This window comes from Vulpes lagopus, chromosome X, assembly GCF_018345385.1.
Source record: "Vulpes lagopus strain Blue_001 chromosome X, ASM1834538v1, whole genome shotgun sequence".
NCBI classification, from domain to species: Eukaryota; Metazoa; Chordata; class Mammalia; order Carnivora; family Canidae; genus Vulpes; species Vulpes lagopus.
This window is the reverse complement of record NC_054848.1, coordinates 12,693,720-12,714,665: the sequence shown is the minus strand read 5'-3', so window position 1 is coordinate 12,714,665 and position 20,946 is coordinate 12,693,720. Positions and strand designations below refer to the sequence as shown.

Here is a 20,946-nt window from a genome sequence, read left to right as displayed (position 1 = left end):
ATGCACATTTCACAGATGTGTTAGATCTTCCCTCCCTAGTTCAATTTACAATTGCATAATTTTATAGACTCTGTATGGAAAGGCAAAAGATGGGGAGAGGGTGATAAGATTTGTTATAAAAATTGTGTAACACAGTCTGGTAACGAAAGGACCCGTCTTTTGCCTGTATATTCATGTTCCAATGTGTTGTATTTCATGTTCTAATGTGCTTCATCAAGCACAAGATGTTAAATAGATTGGAAGTTTTTGTTGAGTTTTCCTCATAATTAATGTAAACAGATGTAATGAATTCTAATGTCAAAAATTGTTTTCAGGGAGATTAAATTTCTTTCTTTCTTTATTCAAATGTTATGAAACTGGGAAGTGCCGTTTTAATGAAGAGTATTGTTTTTCGTTTTGAACATAATCTCAAGATCTTATTGTCTTCATAAAACCAAATATAAAGCTTAGAACTGGATCACTTGATCCTTTATCTTCTTATCTCCTCCCAGTTAAAAATTCTTGCATCTCTTAACAGCTAGCATTTTCTTAGATATGCAGTTGGGCTCAACACATTTAAGCCTCAGCACAATCTTCTTTATAGTTTTAGGGTTTTTTTCCCCAGAAAATCAGCTTAGTCTGCCTATCATAGGCACTCTGCTTCCTGGGCATACAGAGAATCCTTAGCCTTCTTGTATTGTGTCACTTTGTGGGGTTGGTGCTTGCCACACTTTTTACAGAAAGCCTAGCAGGTTTTAGGAACATTCACTATGAGAGAGCACTATCAGCATGGAAAAGCAATAATGCATATATATTTTTTAATTTAGCAGGTATGTATGTATGTATGTACATATTTATTATCTTTTTAAAAAAGATTTTATTTATTTATTCACGAGAGACACATAGAGAGAGAGGCAGAGACACACAGGCAGAGAGAGAAGCAGGCTCCATGCAGGGAGCCCAATGTGGGACTTGATCCTGGGACTCCAGGATTATGCCCTGAGCCAAAGGCAGATGCTCAACCACTGAGCCACCCAGATGTCCCAATAATAAATATTTTGAATGAACCCTTTATATCACCCTAAACTCTAGAAAAGCAAATGCATTTGAATGAAAAACAGAGTTGCTTTTAAGAATCTAGAATTATAAACCCAGAGGATGTCTCATGTATATCTGAGATTATGCTTGGTTTTATAATGAAATTGCCAGATCAAATAATTTATTATTTAAGATGCTATAAATTAATCTGGAATATAAAAGCAGTTATTACAGACAGAGGTTTTTTTTTTTTTTTAAAGATTTTTTTTTTAAATTTTTTATTTATTTATGATAGTCACAGAGAGAGAGAGAGAGAGGCAGAGACACAGGCGGAGGGAGAAGCAGGCTCCATGCACCGGGAGCCTGATGTGGGATTCGATCCCGGGTCTCCAGGATCGCGCCCTGGGCCAAAGGCAGGCGCCAAACCGCTGCGCCACCCAGGGATCCCTTTTTTAAAGATTTTATTTATTTATTCATGAGAAACACACAGAGAGAGAGGCAGAGAGACACAGGCAGAGGAAAAAGCAGACTCCATGCACGGAGCCCAATGTGGGACTCAATCCCTGGATAGTGGGATCATGCCTTGAGCCAAAGGCAGATACTCAATCGCTGAGCCACCCAGGCGTCCTTACAGACAAAAGTCTTAAAAATATTGACCACAAAAAAAAAAAAAAAAAAAAAATATTGACCACAAAGCTGTCACTCATGATCTACCAATAAAATGAAAGATATTTAGGTTGCAACGACAAACTCAAAATACCTATGATCCACACTGGCTCATAGGTATTTGGCTTTGAAGCAGATTGGCCTTCCAGAGCTACACAGAAAGTGGAGCATAATGAGCCAGGCAGGACTTGAGCTTGTACACATGATCCAACAATAAAGAGGGATTAACATGTGCAACACAGTGCCTTAAAGAAATCATAGATTTGAACTGAGTTGATGTTGAATTCTTGGAACTGGCTGTAAAGTGTAATCAGAAAAAAAAATCATGTTAAAGTAGAGCCATTTGATATTGTGAAACTGTGAAGCACAAGAATAACTTGGGGACATGGCAGCATGAATGACTAGGAAAAGTTCTCATTCCTGTAATTAGGAAGGTGATATGCTTTGCTCAGAACACAGCTCTGGTTTCCTAAGGACTTAGGAACTGAGGCAATGGGTCTGTCATGTAGCCTATTCAATTTTCTTTTTAAGATTTTATTTATTTATTCATGAGAGACACAGGCAGAGGGAGAAGCAGGCTCCCTGTGGGGACCAATGTGGGACTTGACCCCAGGACCTGGGATCACAACCCGAGCCAAAGGCAGATGCTCAACCACTGAACCATCCATGTAACCTATTCAAATGAACTTTTTCAGTCCTGGTTAAGAAGGCTGTACATCATGGGTATATTGAGGCCAAGATTTTCCCAAGTATTTGTGGCCTGTGGTGGCTCATTCCATTCCCACTCTTCCTGCTGTTAGACTTCTTCACAAAGTCTTGCCTTTGACACAACTAGATGGTTCTCAAAGTATTGACACATTTAGTTGGGTTAGACAGGGGCTAATCTTTCTCATTGGGGTAACTAGAACTAGAATGAAGCAGTTTTTATTTAGTTATTAATTAATTATTAATTGAAAGAACGCTCAGTGATCACTATAATCTACTAAGTCATGCTAGAATTTGGAGATATGGAGATGGGTGGGATCTAGGGCTCCTGGTCTGGTGGAGAGACCCACATGGCAGATTTCTGGAAGAATACTGCTATCATTCAGTGAGTGAAGGACTAAGGAAGAATAAGTTTTGGAGGACAGTGAGTTTCATTTGGAGATACTGAGTCTGTGAAGCCTGTTGAGCATCCAAGTAGAGATACCTGGTGGACATTTGGAACTATATCTGAATCCCAGGAGAGAAGTTCAAATAGGAAGTCTGGCTTTGTGAGTCATCATTTTATATATGTTAATTGAAGTCACTGGCACTGATTGAGTCTCACAGAGATTCTATAGAGTAAAGAAGAGAGAAAAGGATTAGAACTGAATCCCTTTGAGAATTCTTCCATTTCATTGGTGACATCTGATGAATACTATTGTCTAAATACACATTGCTCTCACATTGAATTTACATTTGAAAAGCATGAATAAACTTGCAAATACAAAGGGAGATTATCATAGCAACTACAGATACTGGACATTTTGAAAGTAAAATTTAAAATTTAGGCCAGTAACAAAATCCAGAGTATCGGGACACCTGGGTGGCTCAGTGGTTGAGCATCTGCCTTTGGCTCAGAGGGTGGTCCCGGGCGGGATGGAGTCCTGCATTGGGCTTCCTGCACGGGACTTGCTTCTCCCTCTGCCTGTGTCTCTGCCTCTCTCTCTCTCTCTGTGTCTCTCATGAATAAATAAATAAAATCTTAAAAAAAAATCCAGAGTACCTTCAGAATCAGAGAGGAAGTTAAAGCATTAGCTATATTAAGGGACTAATATAGATAATGCAGTCAGAGTTTCCAAACTCCAAGTAAACTCTAATAATTTTGACTGTTCTCTTTTTTTATTTTAAAGATTTTACTTATTCATGAGAGACACAGAGAGAGAGAGAAAGAGAGAGAGAGAGAGAGAGGCAGAGGGAGAAGCAGGCTCCACGCAGGGAGCCCGACATGGGACTCCATCCCGGGTCTCCAGGATCACGCCCTGGTTTGAAGGCAGTGCTAAACCACTGAGCCACCGGGGCTGCCCACTTTTGACTGTTTTTATGGGAACTATGGGATATAATACTTGAAGTCAGAACTGTCTGGAATTCATGATTGAGATCAATATAGAGCACTCAAGTAACAAAAGGACTATTCAGACAAAAAGTAGGCAAATTAAGAGGTTTTCTGGGATCCAGATTTATTGATATCATTGAGATGGGTTGAATTCTTAAATAAATCTCAGTTATTATGATGTAATAAACTTCCTCAAAATTTAGTGGCTTAAAACAATAACAGCTTCTTATAGCTCATGGATTCTGTGAGTTGGCTGGGCTCTACTAGGTAGCATTTCTGCTAGATGGCTCTATTCACCTGGGAGCTCAGCTGGGGTTGGAATGCCCAAGATGGTATCACATATACATCTGGCTTATGCTGGAATGGTTGGGGGCTGGCTAGGCCTCTCTTTTCTTATTTAGTGGCTTAGCATGAGCTGTTTAACCTATCAGCTGATTCCCAAAAACACAAAAGCAGAAACCATAATTCTTTTTTTAAAGATTTATCTACTTATTTTGGGGACGCCTGTGTGGCTCAGGGGTTGGGCATTCTACCTTCGGCTCAGGGCGTGATCCCGAGGTCCAGGATCGAGTCCCACATCAGGCTCCTTGCGGGGAGCCTGCTTCTCCCTTTGTCTGTGTCTTTGCCTCTCTCACTCTCTCTCTGTATCTCTCATGAATAAATAAATAAAAATCTTTAAAAAAATAAAATAAAGATTTATTTACCTCTTGATGAGAGGAGTGATGTGTGTACAGGGATCGGGGGAATTTTTGGTGGTCATCTTTGGAAAAGATCCACCACAAGCGTTGATTTCCCTTTTTTCCACTTGGCTGTACGTACTACAGTCTTCTGCAGGACACTTTGAGTAGGACATTATGCTTGGTCCTCACTCTGGGTGAACCCCAAGAGTTCCCGATGGCATTGTAGTTCCTATTACTTTTTAATATATTTTACGGAAAAAAAAAATCCCCTGAAAGGAAGTTCATAAAAATGTATAGGGCCTTCTCAAACAGACTTTTGCCATTAAGTTACCTAAGCTTCTCTCTTTTCCTTCTTCTCAATGTTCACCAGGTTTCTTTCAGTATGTTTTTCTTCTAATGAAGTAAAGGAATTGTTATATTGTGAGATTCTATGATAACATCTTTTCCAGGTACATTGATAGCCGTGTTGGTAGTGCTGCAGTAGAGGAGGAGGAATATGTTGAGTTATTTCAAGGGTGGGAGAACAGGTGGTTTGGGGGACATGATCTATGTCATTAACTGGGTGTTTCAAGGGTGCCAGTCACCAGAGATGAGGGAGCAGAATGGGAGCTGAGGGCAAAGCACAAGCCAGCACCTTGCAACCCCCCCCCCCCCCATATGTGTGAAGTTCCTCAGGCACTCCTAGCTGCCCTAGAACAAAGGCAAGGGGAAAACAAATGGTCAACTGATAGAGATCACTGTCATGCAGGACATGAGTCTCCCATCAGTTTGCAACTGTCTTAATGATTTACAAGGAAAAAGCAATCTCCAGAAAACTAGAGACTCAATTTTCTTGGAGCCCTAACATCACCCTCCCCTCCATAGGATAGAAAAGCTTAGAAATGTGAGTTACTTCTCATACCCCAGTACAACTCTTTCTACCCATGGGTCCTGCCCTTGTGCTTTAATAAAAGCCCCTTTTTGCACCAGAGATGTCTCACGAATTCGTTCTTGGCCACTGGCTCCAAACCCCACCCCTTCAAACCACATCAACCACTGCCCTTCTTTAGCTGTGAAGTAGCTATGTACCTCCATCAGGAATCTGGAGCTGGGCCATAGCCTCAATGCTGTAGACTGCAGCTATGCTAATTACAGGTCGGCTTTATGATTATTGAAAAATAATAAAGGTGGAGTTTTGAACATTGGCATTTTTGCTGGGTGCTGAAGAACAGGCAGAGCTTGGTGGTCACATAGCTTAGGGTCAGATGAAGAATGGGAAAGAATGACTCTCAGGTGAAAGCAGGACATTCACAGCCTTTGGTCTTTTCTTTCTTGCAACAGTTTTCAAAAAGGCCCAGGTTGAGGAGGTAAAGGGGAGGGCAGAAAGAGAGAGAGAGAGAGAGAGAGAGAGAGAAGTGTAGTGGTAGAGTGGTTTGTATCACAAACTTTGTGATATTTTAGGATGTGCTATGTGTGATGGTTTGTGGAAAAGACAAATAGTCAAGGGAGCAGAATGGTGGGACTAGACAGCATGGATGAGTGACTTCTCAAGTAGGATAAGGAAAAGCTCCTGGGAAATTTGGGATGCCTCAAAATTGGAGAGGAAGGTGGGTTTTAGTAAGAGTTGTGTGGTCTGTGTAGTTGCATCCCTTTACGTACAGAGTGGGGTTCTTGGTTGGAAAATGCTTTTTTAACAGTGGTGCCTCTCAGGCTCGCTGCTTTGATGACATTGCCTATCTTAGGGAACTCTGGACCCCAAGTCTGTACTTGGGAAAATTGACTCTTTTTGTGCTGTTCTTTTCTCCTGGTGGTTTCTAACGTAATTTTGGAAAATGTCAGTCTATATCCGCTCTGTCATAGAAATACAAAGAAAAGAATTTTCTCTGAGTTGTTCAGCTAAAGGATAGAGGGAGAAAAGGTTGGGGAAAGGTAGAGGGGCTGTCAAAATGAGATAACAAAAAGGTGAATACATAGCTAGGAAGTGAGAAAGTTGGTTTCTTACCGCAGTTACCACTTCGCTGCTGTTAAATTCCAGGCAAGAGCCTTTCTCTGCCTTTAAGGGTTTTACCTGAGTGCTATTTTCTTATGGCAATGATTCTCAACTGTAGCAGGGGGGACCATGTTTAGTTTGGAAGAGTTCTGTGTATGATGGTGATACTCTGTTCTCTTCCTTCTCCCTTCCCATCCAGTTGAGGAGGATTGCACCATGGATTCTCCACCAGCTGCAGAATATTTAAACTCATGCATCAGACATTCAAGAACCTTTTTAATGTGGCTCCCCAGACCATACTTTGCACTTCCTCCTAGCTGAAGGTATTACTGTGGCCAGTTCAGCATCTTGCAGACCTCATACTATTTCTCAGCTCCACTGCTTAGCACTATTGTGCTTGACTCTTCTCCTTCTCTTGCCAAAGGTTTTCCCATTCTTCAAGGCCCCGCTCAGGTCCTTCTTATTTCATGAAGCCTTTCATAATGCTCCAGCCACACTGGTTGGACCTTGTTTCTGAATGGGAGTTATGTGGGGCCCCCAGTGGGAAGAGAGGACTGTGAATGCAGAGTCATAAACATTATTTACATGGAAACCTATTGATATCCTCTTATAGTTGAGTTAATCTAATGACATTAATGCTTTCGACACAGATTTCTAGTGGTATGAATAATTTTTTTCCCCTCAAATGGTTTCTGAAATCCCTTCTGCCCTCCCACCAAAACTTTCGAAGTTCCTTGATAAAGGAAATGTTATATAAATTGACCACGTGGCTACCAACAGTTAGTTTATCACTGCACACTTGAAAATGATTGTTGGTCCCAACAACCTTGGAAAAGTGTATTTCGAGAAATGCTGTAGACTATAGCTATGCTAATTACAGGTAGACTACATATTTGGCTTTCTTTTTACTTCCATGGCATTAATGAGTATTGTTGAAAATACTGCCTGTCCTAAGACATCTTATCTTAGATCCTTTCAATATGGTGCATCTCTAAGACTTTATTTCCAAGGGAGTCATTAACATCAGTGAATGCTACATATTTTTTGACTTTGCAACTAAATTTTATTTTATTTTATTTTTTAAAAAAATATGGAACGCTTCACGAATTTGCATGTCATCCTTGCGCAGGGGCCATGCTAATCTTCTCTGTATCGTTCCAATTTTAGTATATGTGCTGCCGAAGCGCACACTGCAACTAAATTTTAAATGGCTTATCATCTTATCATTCATTTAACAAATAATTACTGAGTGTACCACATAATCAGTATTCTGCACAATTTATCGCAGACATGAAGATAAACAAGGCACAGTCTCTGCCTTGAAAGATTCTGTGTATAGGAATAGCCATAATATACATGTGGAAAGGAATGTAAAGGAAAATAAAAAGGAAAAGGTGCTATGAAAAAGGCTTAGCTAAAGTTTTGGGGCTGATAGTTCACTGTTGTTTGGGAGGATTATGGGCGCCTTTTTTTTTTTTTTTAAGATTTTTTTATTTATTTGAGAGAGAGAGAGAGAAAGCACTTGAACACGAGCCTTGGGGGAGGAGTAGAGGGAGAAGGGAAAGAGAATCCTCAAGCGGACGATTGCTTCTTCACTTTGTCTGCTGAGCATGGAGCCCAATGCAGAGCTCAATCCCAGGACTCTGAGGTCATGACCTGAGCCAAAATCAAAAGATGCCTAACTGGCTGAGTCACCCAGGCGCCCCTATGGAAGAGTTTTTATTTTTTTATTTTTAAGCTTTTATTTATTTTTTTAAATAAAATTATTTATTCATGAGAGAGAGAGATAGAGAGGCAGAGACACAGGCAGAGGGAGAAGCAGGCTCCATGCCGGGAGCCTGACATGGGACTTGATCCCAGGACTCCAGGATTGCGCCTTGGGCCAAAGGCAGGCGCTAAACCGCTGAGCCACCCAGGGATCCCCTTAGCTTTTATTTATGCTTCACAGAGAGAGAGCACAAGCAGGGGGAGTGGCAGAGGGAGAGGGAGAAGCAGGCTGCCACCTGAGCAGGGAGCCTGATGCAGGACTAGATCCCTGGACCCCAGGATCACATCCTGAGCCAAAGGCAGATGCCTAACTACTGAGCGACCCAGGTATCCCCCTGGTTTCTTTCCAATCCAGTCTCCAGACTGAAGCCAGTATCATCTTTTCAAAATGCAAGTTTGATCACATCACCCCTCTACTTCTTGACCTTGAAGTTCTTCAGTGATTTTCCATTGTTCTATATTAAAAACCACAAAGTATTACATAGTCATGGGCTTGCTTACCTCTCCACCTCTTCTCAGAGTACTTCTTTATCATTCTGTGTCATAGCCAAACTGGCCTTTTTTCAGTTCTCTGAAAATACCATACATTTTCTATAACAGGGTCATAGCACACATCATCCCCATCTCACCCCTCCAATGCTTCATAAATCTTACTTATATATTTTTTTTTATTTTTTAAAGGTTTTATTTATTTATTCATGAGAGATACACAGAGAGAGAGGCAGAGGCAGAGGGAGAAGCAGGCTCCATGCAAGGAGCCTGATGTGGGACTCGATCCCAGGTCCCTGGGATCACCCCCTGAGCCAAAGGCAGACACCCAACCACCGAGCCACCCGGGCATCCCTCTTGTATTTTAGATCCCAGCTCAGGTGTTACTTCCACAGGAAGCCTTCTCTAGATTACTATCTTTTATAACAATTTCTTTACTTCACAGCACTCATTCCATTTGTAATCATATACTTGTGCAATTATTTGACCATGAGCCCCATGAGAGGGTGCCAATTGGCAGGGTACACAGCAATGCTTGTTAAATAAATGTTTGTTGATAAACGTGTAGCATTTGGATTTGGAGTAGTGGAGATTGGATGGGGGCAGGGAGAAGAGAGATCCAGGTAACAAAAGATCATTACATTTCCAGAGACAGGAAAGTGACTGGAATCCTATATGTAAGAGCAAGTAATGTTAAAATGCTATTCTTGGTAACTATTTGCTCAAATGATATCATAATTAGTACTCAAATAATTGCATGATGTTTCAGTATTTAAATATATATAATTTCCTCCACCATTTCCCTATTGAGTATTTAGGTTGTTTTCCCTGTTTCCATTAGCATGAAGAGCACTGCTATGAACTCATATATTCGTATGCTATAATTCACAGGTTTTTTTTTTTTATTCCTCCTTGCTTGACTCCATGAGTACAAGTGAGCTATTCAAGACTTCTTTAGGGGCAGCCCCAGTGGCGCAGTGGGTTTAGCGCGGCCTGCAGCCTGGGGCGTGATCCTGGAGACCCGGGGTTGAGTCCCACATCGGGCTCCCTGCATGGAGCCTGCTTCTCCCTCTGCCCGTGTCTCTGCCTCTCTCTCTGTGTCTCTCATGAATGAATAAATAAATAAAATCTTAAAAAAATAAAAAGACTTCTTTAGGTTCACTCTTGCTTAAAAAAAATCCCTGTAGTTCCATAAACCTAAAAATATAGTGGTTGGTTAGTAAAAATTGCTAACTTTACTGATTGAAAAGGAGTTATAACACTTACACAACCATCTCTATAAATCTCCTAAACCTTCTAACGTTTTGAAATTGTGCCAGACTTACTTCAAGAAGTCAACTTGAAACTGCTGGGCTAAAAGCAAGAGAATGTGTGGGAAGGATGAGAAATAGCTGAGTAGGTAGAAAGAATCAGAACGAGAGAATAAAGTAGACAAAGGGCAATGGTTAATAGTAATTAGTAAATATCAAAAGCAAATAAGGGTAAGACATGCTTAATGATTGTGCTAGAGGTAAAGTAGGCAACGCGCAACTAAAGGATCCAGTTATTCTTCAAGGGCTATTTGGTCAAGTTAACTGGAAAATATGACAACAGTTTGCTCTATGAACTAAATCATAAAGACAAAGATCAAAGATGAAAGCTGTGTTTAAAATTCCCATCAATTGCATGGCCAGCAGAGGATGAGTGATCAAGTGAGCCGCCTTGGGTGAATGAACAGCTTTACTTGTCGAAACCATTAGCCATGAACCTTACTTAACAAATAAGGCAGTCACCTTTAGCAAGCTGCTTTTCCAAATGGTCATTGATTAAGTTGAACAGTACTTGACTTTTTTTTTTTTTTTTTTAAGTACTTGACTCTTCTCACAGTTGCAAGGTAAAATTCATGGAAAATGGATGAAAGCTTACTCCGCAGTTTATCAGTCCAATAGCCAACAGTTCTGGAATATGTGATATGAAAAGCCCTGGACTCTTGTTCTAGTTTTTAAAACATCGAGATTATACTGGGATGGTTAGACATACCTATTTGTACAATCTTGTTTCAGAGTTTCTGGAGCCATCAGGGCAGAAGCCTGGAGCCTGGGTGGCTCACTTGGTTAAGCATCTGACTCTTGATTTCAGCTCAGGTCATGGTCTCAGGGTCCTGGGATCAAGCCCCTGTGTCAGCTTCCCTGTTCAGTGGGGAGTCTGCTTGTCTCCCTTTCCCTTTGCTCTCCCCCCCCCCAATTAAATAAATAAATCTTTAAAATAAATTTAATAAAAAAAAATTAATAAAAAAAAAAATTAAAAAAAATAAAAAAAATAAAAAAAATAAAATAAATTTAATAAAAAAAAAGAATTCCTGGAGCCATCGTATAAGTGCAGCTTCTTTACATATTATAAACAGTATATATTTTTCCTAATTATAAAAATATTACATGGTTATTGAAAAAAATGAAGTGTATATTAAACTTCAAAGAAGCAGGATCATCCTTTACTCCACCATAATCAATCTAGTTATCTAGGGGCCATTTTTGAAAGTTTTCTTCCTGTCTTTTAAAATATATTGTTAGAACAGGGTTGAGATCATACAACATATAACATACAAGATCTATTTTCATTCTAAAGCTATTTTATTTACCGAAGAGAAACCATATATTATAAAAACCACAATCTGAACCAAATAGAGTCTTTGATGAAATCAGGCCAGTAAATTCTTGTTTTGTCTAAACTCTAACTTATACCTTACCTTCCTCATCCTGTTTATTAAGCTTTGCATATCCATGGCTTCTTTTTTTTCTTCCACATCTCCTCCTTGATTGTGCCTATCTATATTGATTTTTTTGTTTATCTATTGTCCACTAAATTCAAGAATTCGTTTATTTGATGTCTTACTTCCTAAATTTTTAAGGATTTTATGTCTTATCTCACCTTACTCTTTGATGGCAGGGCACATCTATTACATAGTTTTTATGCCTTTCCTAGTAAGTAGTGACCAGCCAGGCATATAGTAGGTACTGAAGAAATATCTTAGAGTTAAAACCCAAAATGTTTTAGCAAATGGTTGCATGAGAAGATGTGGTGGTTGAACTGTCCTGACCTATGCAACAAAAAGTATAGCTGTACCATCCAATATGGTAGTCACTATCACTAACCAACCATATGTGACTATTGAGCACCTGAATTATGGCTAATATGAATCGATATGCTGTAAATATAAAATATACATTGGATTTTGGAGATTTAATATACAAAAGAATATAAAATATCTCAGTATTTTAAAAGTTGATTACTTGTTGAAATGACAATATTTTATTTATTTATATTTTTAAAAGATTTTATTTATTTATTCACGAGAGACACAATGAGAAGCAGAGACACAGGCAGAGGGAGGAGAAGCAGGCTCCATGCGGAGAGCTCAATGTGGGACTCTATCCAGGGACTCCAGGATCACACCCTGAGTCAAAGGCAGATGCTCAACCACTGAGCCACTCAGGCGTCCCAGAAATGACAATATTTTGGAATGCTGAGTTAAAATATATTATTAAAATGAATTTCTTTTTAAAAATACTTTATTTATTTATTTGACAGAGAGAGAGTAAGAGAGCACAAGCAGGGGTAGGGGCAGAGGGAGAGGGAGAAGCAGACTCCCTGCTGAGCAGGGAGTCCATTGTGGGGCTTGATCCCTGGACTCTGGGATCATGACCTGAACTGAAGGCAGACATTTAACTGACTGAATTATCTAGGTGCCGTTAAAATGATTTCATTTATTAACTTTTTACCTTTTTTAACATGCTACTAGAAAATGTGAAATTACATACGTGGCTTGTGAAATATAACAAATTTCAGCCCTATAGAAAGGATGAACACAAATATTATATTTTATTACATGTAGGACAGCATTGTATATCACATATATGTCATAATGTCAATATAAATATAGATATAGTTCCACCAGACAAAATTAATTTGCATTTCAATCAATGGCAATAATTTGCATTACTGAGTTTTCTACAGCTTAACTTCTAACCTTACAAAGTTGTAAAATAGCCTGATTAGTGAAAGTAGTCAAAGGTGCACACCCCTATAGAATTAAATAATCCTGAGAGGGTTAGCTGGAAAATGCCCAGCACTCCACTGAGAGGACATTCAGTAATCTTTTACCCATTTCTAAGTCTTTGAAATTTTTTCGCAAAGTGTCTTTGTATATTCTTTTGTTTACCATCCTAAGTGATTGTAATAGAATCACTTTCTCTTTTCTAGTTAATGTGGGCAAAATTTTTGTGAAATGCATACTTAAGCCAAAAACCAATGCTTTAGGAATTATGAAGTTCCTGATAAAAAGGAACATGACTGAGGGTAAAATGTTGAGGATAATGCAAGTATTTTAAGAAATGTGTAGAATAGAATCAAACACAATTGAAATGATTGAAAATGTTAGAATTAAGTAATTGCATTTTGTCATGATTCTTTAGCTTATCACACTGTTGTTGAAAGGAATACAGTTTTAATGGAATGGAAACCAGGTTCTCTTCTACTTTTTAATTAGTTGGAAACAAAGCCTGGCTGTTGGTTGACTGGATCATACATTTTCATCCCCTATTTTGACTAATCAAAGTGCTGTTTCTTTTAAAGGAAATGCATTATTTTTCTGTTTAAATAAAAAGACTCTGGAGACAGACTTGCAAAAAACAACGGAACGCCTTTTTTGCAATTCTGTTTGTTTACTTTGCTATGAAGATTGACAAAAATTAATTAGTGGATGTCTGTTGTGAAATGGAACTGTTAAAAAACAAAATTTAACTGAATAAATTTGAAGATCTAATTGGCTTTATTAAATGATTCATGAATTGGGCAGCATCCAATCTAGCAAGTAAAAGAGAGCTCCTAGGGCTACAGAAAGGGAGAGGTTTTTAAAGGCAGGACAGGGAAGTCATAAACACAAAAAGGAATTATTTCAGGTGAAGTCACCTTCATTTGAGGACAGGCGGGTGTTAGGAAGTGGATTACTTCATCTTCTTTCAGGGATGAAGAGGACCATGTGACAAATTACCTCATTGGTGTTTACTAGAAAATTTCTGACCAGTTAAGACTACATTTTTGGGGGGCACCTGGGTGGCTCAGTTGGTTAAGCGTCTGCCTTCAGCTCAGGTAATGATCCCAGGGTCCTGGGATGGAGCCCCTTGTAGGGTTCTCTGCTCAGCGGGTAGTCTGCTTCTCCGTCTCCCTCTGCCCCTCACCACTGCTCTGTGCATGTTCTCTCTCTCTCTGTCAAATAAAATCATTAAAAAAAGACTATATTTCTGTAGGAGGTTGAAAGTGCTACATTAGATTTGGTATCAGGCCCTGGTTTGGTGACTTGGCCTAAGTGATGCCATTTTAGGCCTGTGGTTTTCTTTCCTTTTTTTTTAAAGAGGGAGGGGACTCTGGGGTCATGTCCTGAGCCGAAGGCAGATACTCAGCTGCTGAGCTTCCCAGGCATCCCTGTGATTTTCTTTCAATGGAATTCACAACCACTGAGATGGGTAAGAAAAGTTGACATTGTCATTTTTAACACTTAAAAAAATATAACCTTTAATAGCATAAAATACGGTTTATTTATTTTTTTTTATTTTTAAGGATTTTATTTATTCATGAGAGACAGAGAGAGAGGGAGAGAGAGGCAGAGTGGCAGGCAGAGGGAGAAGCTGGCTTCCTGCAAGGAGCCGGATGTGGAACTCGATCCTGGATCCTGTGATCATGCCCTGAGCCGAAGGCAGATACCCAACCGCTGAGCCACCCAGACATCCCTACAGTTTATTTTTATTATCAATTTAAACACCTCTGTCTTAGTCCAAAAAGGATTAAAAATGGTCAAAAAAAGAGAGATAACAATGAAAAATTTTAAATCATTCAAAATTTTAAGTATATGACTGCTCCTTGCAGTTGTTTCCCCCAAGCTTTATTTAATATTTGGTACATGTTCCCTCTCCTGCTCTGGCTCAAATCAAGGCAGTTCCCAAGGTTTGTTGTTGGTGGTGTGAAGGCAGGGAGAGACAGGTAGGTCTCAGTCTTGCCCAGTTCTTGCCCCAAGACTCCTCTTTTGAATGCACCGTGGGTTCATCTCAGTTTCTCTTGCCCACTGTTGCCAGAATTAAAGATGAGTGTGTGTGTTATGGACACAGGTCCAAAGGACTAAAGAAGCTTTGAGGTTTTGCTTTTCCACTTATCTCTATAGCATTTACGCTTTCATGCAGAAGTTGTCCTGGAAGTTCCCCATTGTTTTCATATCTGCAGTGGTTTGGGGTTGTTTTTTTTGGGGGGGCGGGTAGTTTAAATAACAGAAAATTCAATACAATTCTTAGAGCTTATTTTGCTTAATGTTACGACTGTACACTGAAAAGTTTTGCAGAAATTAGAATTATATATAATCACTATTAAAATTGCACAACATATTACAGGAAACAAGCATTGGTGAGGAGGTGGAGAAAAAGGAACTGGTGTGCATGATTGGTGGGAATACAAACTGGATCAGCCACTGTGGAAAAACAGTATGGAGGGTCCCCCAAAAATTAAAAATAGAATTACCATATGATCCAGTAATTCTGTTACTGGATATTTACCTAAAGAATATGAAAACCCTAATTCACAAAGATATATGAACCCCTATCTTGATTGCCATGTTATTTACAATAGCCAGAATGTAGAAGCGACCTAAGTGTCCATCCATAGATGAATGGATAAAGAAGTGATGTGTGTGTGTATATGTGTGTGTGTATATATATATGTATCTATAATGGAATATTACTTAGCCATAAAAGGAACAAAATCTTGCTATTTGCAACAACATGGATGGATCTAGAGGGTATAATGCTAAGTGAAATAAGTCAGTCAGAGAAAGACAAATGCTATATGATTTCACTTATATGTGGCATTCAAGAAACAAAACAAACAAGGAAAAAAAGAGACAAACAAAAAAACAGGCTCTTAAATATAGAGAACAAACTGAAGGTTACCATAGGGGAGGTAGTGAGGATATGGCTGAAATAGGTGAAGGGGATTAAGGGTACACTCAACCATGATGAGCACTGAATAATGTATATAATTGTTTTTTTAAAATATTTTATTTATGTATTAATGAGAGGCAGAGACTTAGGCAGAGAGAGAAGCAGGCTCCTCACAGGGAGCCCCATGCGGGACTCGATCCCCAGACTGGGATAACTCCTTGAGCTGAAGGCAGCCACTCAACCACTGAGCCACCCAGGTATCCCATGTATAGAATTGTTGAATCACTGTATTGTACACCTGATACTGATATGACACTGCATATTAATTATACTGGAATTATAAATAAAAGAAAAAGTTATACAACATTGGTGGGGATAAAAGATGATAAGGTTTTTCCTAAATGTATTTGCTTAATGCACTCTCTCTTAATAGTATTTTATTGTCAATCTCTCTCCCTGTTTATTTATTTCAAATATTTTAATGCTTTTTAAACATAAAATAAATAGTATGACAATCATCATCATCATTACACTAAGAAATATGTATTTGTACATCTTTGGAGAAATGTCTATTTAAATCTTTTACCCATTTACAAATTGGTATATTTGTCTTTTTATTACTGCATGGTAAGAGTTCTTTACCTATTCTAGATGCCAGTCCCTTATTAGATAGATAATTTGTAAAAAATAGTTTCCCATTTTGTGGGTTTTTTTTTTTTTTTACTTTCTTGATGGTAACATTTGCAGCACAAAAGTTTTTAATTTTGACAAAGTCCTATTTGTCTATTTTTTCTTTTGCTACTTGTGCTTTTGGTGTCAGATCTAAGAAACCACTGCCTGTTCAGATAATTAGCTTATAATGTCTCCTAAAGGCCATAGAAAAAGGCTGAGCATTTGCAGTAATGATGTGTGTGTGTCTGTGTGTGTGTGCTTTAGAGTAGACTTTATGGTTTTTTTTTTTTTTTAAAGATTCTATTTATTTATTCATGAGAAACACAGAGAGAGAGAGAGGCAGAGACACAGGCAGAGGGAGAAGCAGGCTCCATGCAGAGAGCCCGACGTGGGACTCGATCCTGGGTCTCTAGGATCAGGATCACACCCTGGGCTGAAGGCGGCACTAAACGCTAAACCCCTGAGCCACCGGGGCTGTCCAAGAGTAGACTTTATGTTTTAAAGCACTTTTAAGTTTATAGCAAAATTGAGCAGAAAGTACAGAGATTTCCCATACATGCCCAGCCTCCTCTACCATCAACATCCCTCAGCAGAGTGGGACATTTGTTAAATTCAGTGAACCTGCTTTGACACCTCATTATCACCTGAAGTCCATAGTTTACATTTGGGTTCACTCTTGGTGTTGGGCATTATATGGATTTTGACAAATGACATGTATCCATCATTATAATATTACATAGAGTATTTTTACTGCTCTGAAAACCTTCTATGCTTCACCTATTCATCCCTCCCTCTTGCCCTTAACTCCTGGTAACCAATGATCTTTTCACTGTCTCCATATTTTTGCCTTTTTCAGAATGTCATATAATTGGCATCATACATTATGTTGTCTTTTCAGATTGGCATCCCTCACTTAGTAGTATGCATTTATGTTTCTTCCATGTCTTTTTGTAGCTTGAAAGATCAATTTTTTTAAGCACAGATTAATATTCCTTTAGATGTATGACAGTTTATTCATTCACCTACTGAAAGATATCTTGGTTGCTTCCATGTTTTGGTAATTATAAATAAAGTTGCTAGGGATGCCTGGGTGGCTCAGCAGTTTAGCACCTGCCTTTGGCTCAGGGCGTGATCCCAGAGTCCCGGGATCAAGTCCCACATCAGGCTCCCTGCATAGAGCTTGCTTCTCCCTCTGCCTATGTCTCTGCCTCTCTCTCTGTGTCTCTCATGACTAAACAAATAGAATCTTTAAAAAACAAATAAATAAAGCTGCTATAAACACCTGTATGTAGCTTTTTGTGTAAACATAAGTTTTCAGGCACTTTGGGTAAATACTAAGCACAATTGGTGGATTGTATAAGAAGAGTATGTTTAGGTTTTTTTTTTTTTAGTTTTGTATGAAACTCCCAAACTATCTTTCAAGGTGGCTCTACCACTTTGCAATATCCCCAGCAGTGAATGAGAGTTCCTGTTGTTCCACATCCTTACCAGCATTTGCTGTTGTCAGGTGTTCTTGATTTTGGCCATTCTAATTGGTATGTACTGGTATCTCACTGTTGTTGTTTCTCTGATGACATAAGATGTTGAACATCTTTTCATATGTTTGTCTCTCTAGTCTTCTTTGGTGAGGTGTTTGTGGAAATACCTTGCCCATTTTTTTATTGGGTTGTTCATTTTCTTATTGTTGGGTTTTAAGAGTCCTACGTATATTTTGGATAATAGTGCTTTTTCATAGATGTCATTTGCAAATATTTTCTCCCAGTCTGGCTTATCTTCTCATTCTCTTGACATGATTGTGTTTTGCTGAATCACTCATTTCATATTCATTTATTGAGGCTCTGTTATGGTTCAGTTTCTGTATTAAGGCTTTGGAGATATAAAAGTGATTAGCTCATCATCTTGCTATTGGGTGCTTTCAGCCTAATGGAGGAGAAGTACAAATAAACAGGTGAGTAGAACATACTTCTAAGGTAAGCAGTCTCGGGTTTCTTGAAGAGGAGGCTGAGATATAAAGAAGGAAAAGGATTTGACAGCAGGCAAAGGTATACAGGGACTGTCAGGTGCAGAGAACACTTCATCACCATGACATAAATAAGTTATTGTCAATATGATCTTAAGCTATTGTTGCTATGGCACCAATTTGTCCAGGCCAGAGGTAAGCAAACTATGGCTGTGGGCCAAATCTGGCCTGCCACCTGGTTTTATAGTTAAAGTTTTATTGGAACACATTCATACCTATTTATTCACAGATTGTCTATGGCCACTTTTGTGTCACAATGGCAGAGTAATTGTAACAGACTGCCTGGCCTGCAAAGCCTCAAATATGTACTATTAGGCTAAGCCTCAAATATTTACTATTAGGCTCTTTTTTTTTTTTTTTAAGATTTTCTTTTTCTTTATTTATTCATGAGAGAGAGAGAGAGAGAGAGAGAGAGAGAGAGAGAGAGAGGCAGAGACACAGGCAGAGGGAGAAGCAGGCTCCATGCAGGGAGTCTGACATGGGACTCGATCCTGGGTCTCCAGGATCACGCCCTGGGCTGAGGCGGCACTAAAACACTGAGGCACCAGGGCTGCCCTACTATTCGGCTCTTTATAGAAAAAGTTTGCTGACTCTGCTTTAGGCAAAAATTTATTAGGAAATGCTTGTACCTTTTCCTTTTTTAAAAAAAAAATTGCAAATTTGTGGGCATCTACCGGCAAATGATTGTATCGCTTTTCAGAATTTTCCTGATTTCTGCTTTTAAAATTTCAGCTAATTAATTTTCATCCAACAATTCTGCATAATTGACTTTTAAAAAAAGTATTTATTCATGAAAGACGCCAAGAGAGAGAAGCAGAGACATAGGTACAGGGAGAAGCAGGCTCCATGTGGGGAGCCCGATGTGGGACTTCATCCTGGCAGGGTCCTGGGATCACACACTGAGACAGAGGCAGACGCTCAACCCCTGAGCCACCCAGGCATCCCCTGCATAATTGACTTAAAATAACTACAAATGATAATAACTTGCTCAAGCCCTGAAAATAAATTTAAATGTTTGCTTTTTTCTTTGAAAGTTTTATTGTTTCTTTCATAGTTTATGTTTCTCTCTCTCTTTTTAAAATTTTTATTTATTTATTTGAAAGAGAGAGAGAGAGAGAGTATGTGCACACACGCAGGGGAGGATGGGACAGAGTGAGAAGAAGAAGCAGACTCCCCACTGAGCAGGGAGCCCAGTGTGGGACTTGATCCCAGGACTCTGGGATCATGACCAGAGCCAAAGGAGACACTTAACCAACTAAGCCATCCCAGTGCCTCTGTTTCTCTTTTTAAAACTACAAACAAATCCATGTTCAGTTCAGGAAACCTGAGCAACCTGGGCACCCCTCATTATAATCTTTTACATGGGGGTGCCGCCCCGGTGGCTTAGTGGTTGAGCATCTGCCTTTGGCTCAGGTAGTGGTCCCGGGGTCCTGGGATCGAGTCCTGCATCGGGCTTCCCGCAGGGAGCCTGCTTCTTCCTCTGCCTATGTCTCCACTTCTCTCTGTGTGTCTCTCATGAATAAGTCAATAAATAAAATCTTTAAAAAAAGTTTTTTAGGGATCCCTGGGTGGCGCAGCGGTTTGGCGCCTGCCTTTGGCCCAGGGCGCGATCCTGGAGACCCAGGATCGAATCCCACATCAGGCTCCCGGTGCATGGAGCCTGCTTCTCCCTCTGCCTGTGTCTCTGCCTCTCTCTCTTTCTCTCTGTATGACTATCATAAATAAATTTAAAAAAAAAAGTTTTTTATGTAAACCTTCCTCTGCTACCACCAAGTACCTTTAATAGGCATATACTTTCCTCATTCTTTGAGTATCTTCATGATTCATGTGGTTAGGACTGGTCTACCAATGAAAAATGCCAAGGTAGGTTACCACAGAGTTACCCACATGTTTGTATCCTTTTGGGGACAAAGGGAAAATGCTATAAGAAGTGAATTGATTGACTGCCTCATGAAACTGTTGAGTAGTCAGGTGTAAGAAAGCTGTCTTTGACTTTCTGGATACTCCAAGCATGAGAGTGGAGCTTAAAAGCTAGGAGTCTGTACCAGTTATCTATTGCCCCAGGAAAGCTGCATGATGAACAACCACAAAGCCTTAGTCTTAATTAACAATAAGATCTATTGCTCACACATTTGGGGTAGTTAGCTAGGTGGCTCTGCTGCCCTGGACTGGGTTCACGTACACGTCTGGGACTTGGCTGGCTATAGCTTCCTAAGGGCTGCTTTTGGCAGATCATAGCTTGACTCACTCATGTGTGTGAGAATCTTTGGTGGCTTTGCACTTTTATCTGGGGGTCAGCTGGCTATTGGCTTATTGAGGCTGACCTCAGCCACATTGTTCCCTGACTTTCACCCTCCAGCAGGCTGTCCTGGGCATGTTCTCATGATAATTTCAGAGGTATATGAGAGAGCAAGTGGGAACATGCAAGGCCTCTTGTGTTCTAAGCCTCATCTACTGGACAAAACCTGTGGGTGACATCAAATCGAAGGAGGGAGGGAATAGGCCCTGTGTCTTCAGTGAGGTGAACTACACAATCAGATGGCAAAAGTCACGGAAAAGGGACAGGTGGAGAATTGGTGCAGTCTACTACAGATTATGTGGCCGAGGGTACTCTAGGTGATACATAC

General features: G+C 39.6%; 1 non-coding gene and 1 pseudogene across 1 annotated transcript; both read right to left on the bottom strand.

The window, feature by feature from the left end:
* Window positions 1–446: 446 nt before the first annotated feature.
* Window positions 447–5,536, bottom strand: LOC121482430 (annotated as a pseudogene).
* A 1,957-nt stretch (window positions 5,537–7,493) lies between these two features.
* On the bottom strand, window positions 7,494–7,598 carry LOC121483754. Its single transcript, XR_005985844.1, has one exon. It is a non-coding gene; the product is annotated as a U6 spliceosomal RNA (small nuclear RNA).
* Between the last annotated feature and the right edge of the window lie 13,348 nt (window positions 7,599–20,946).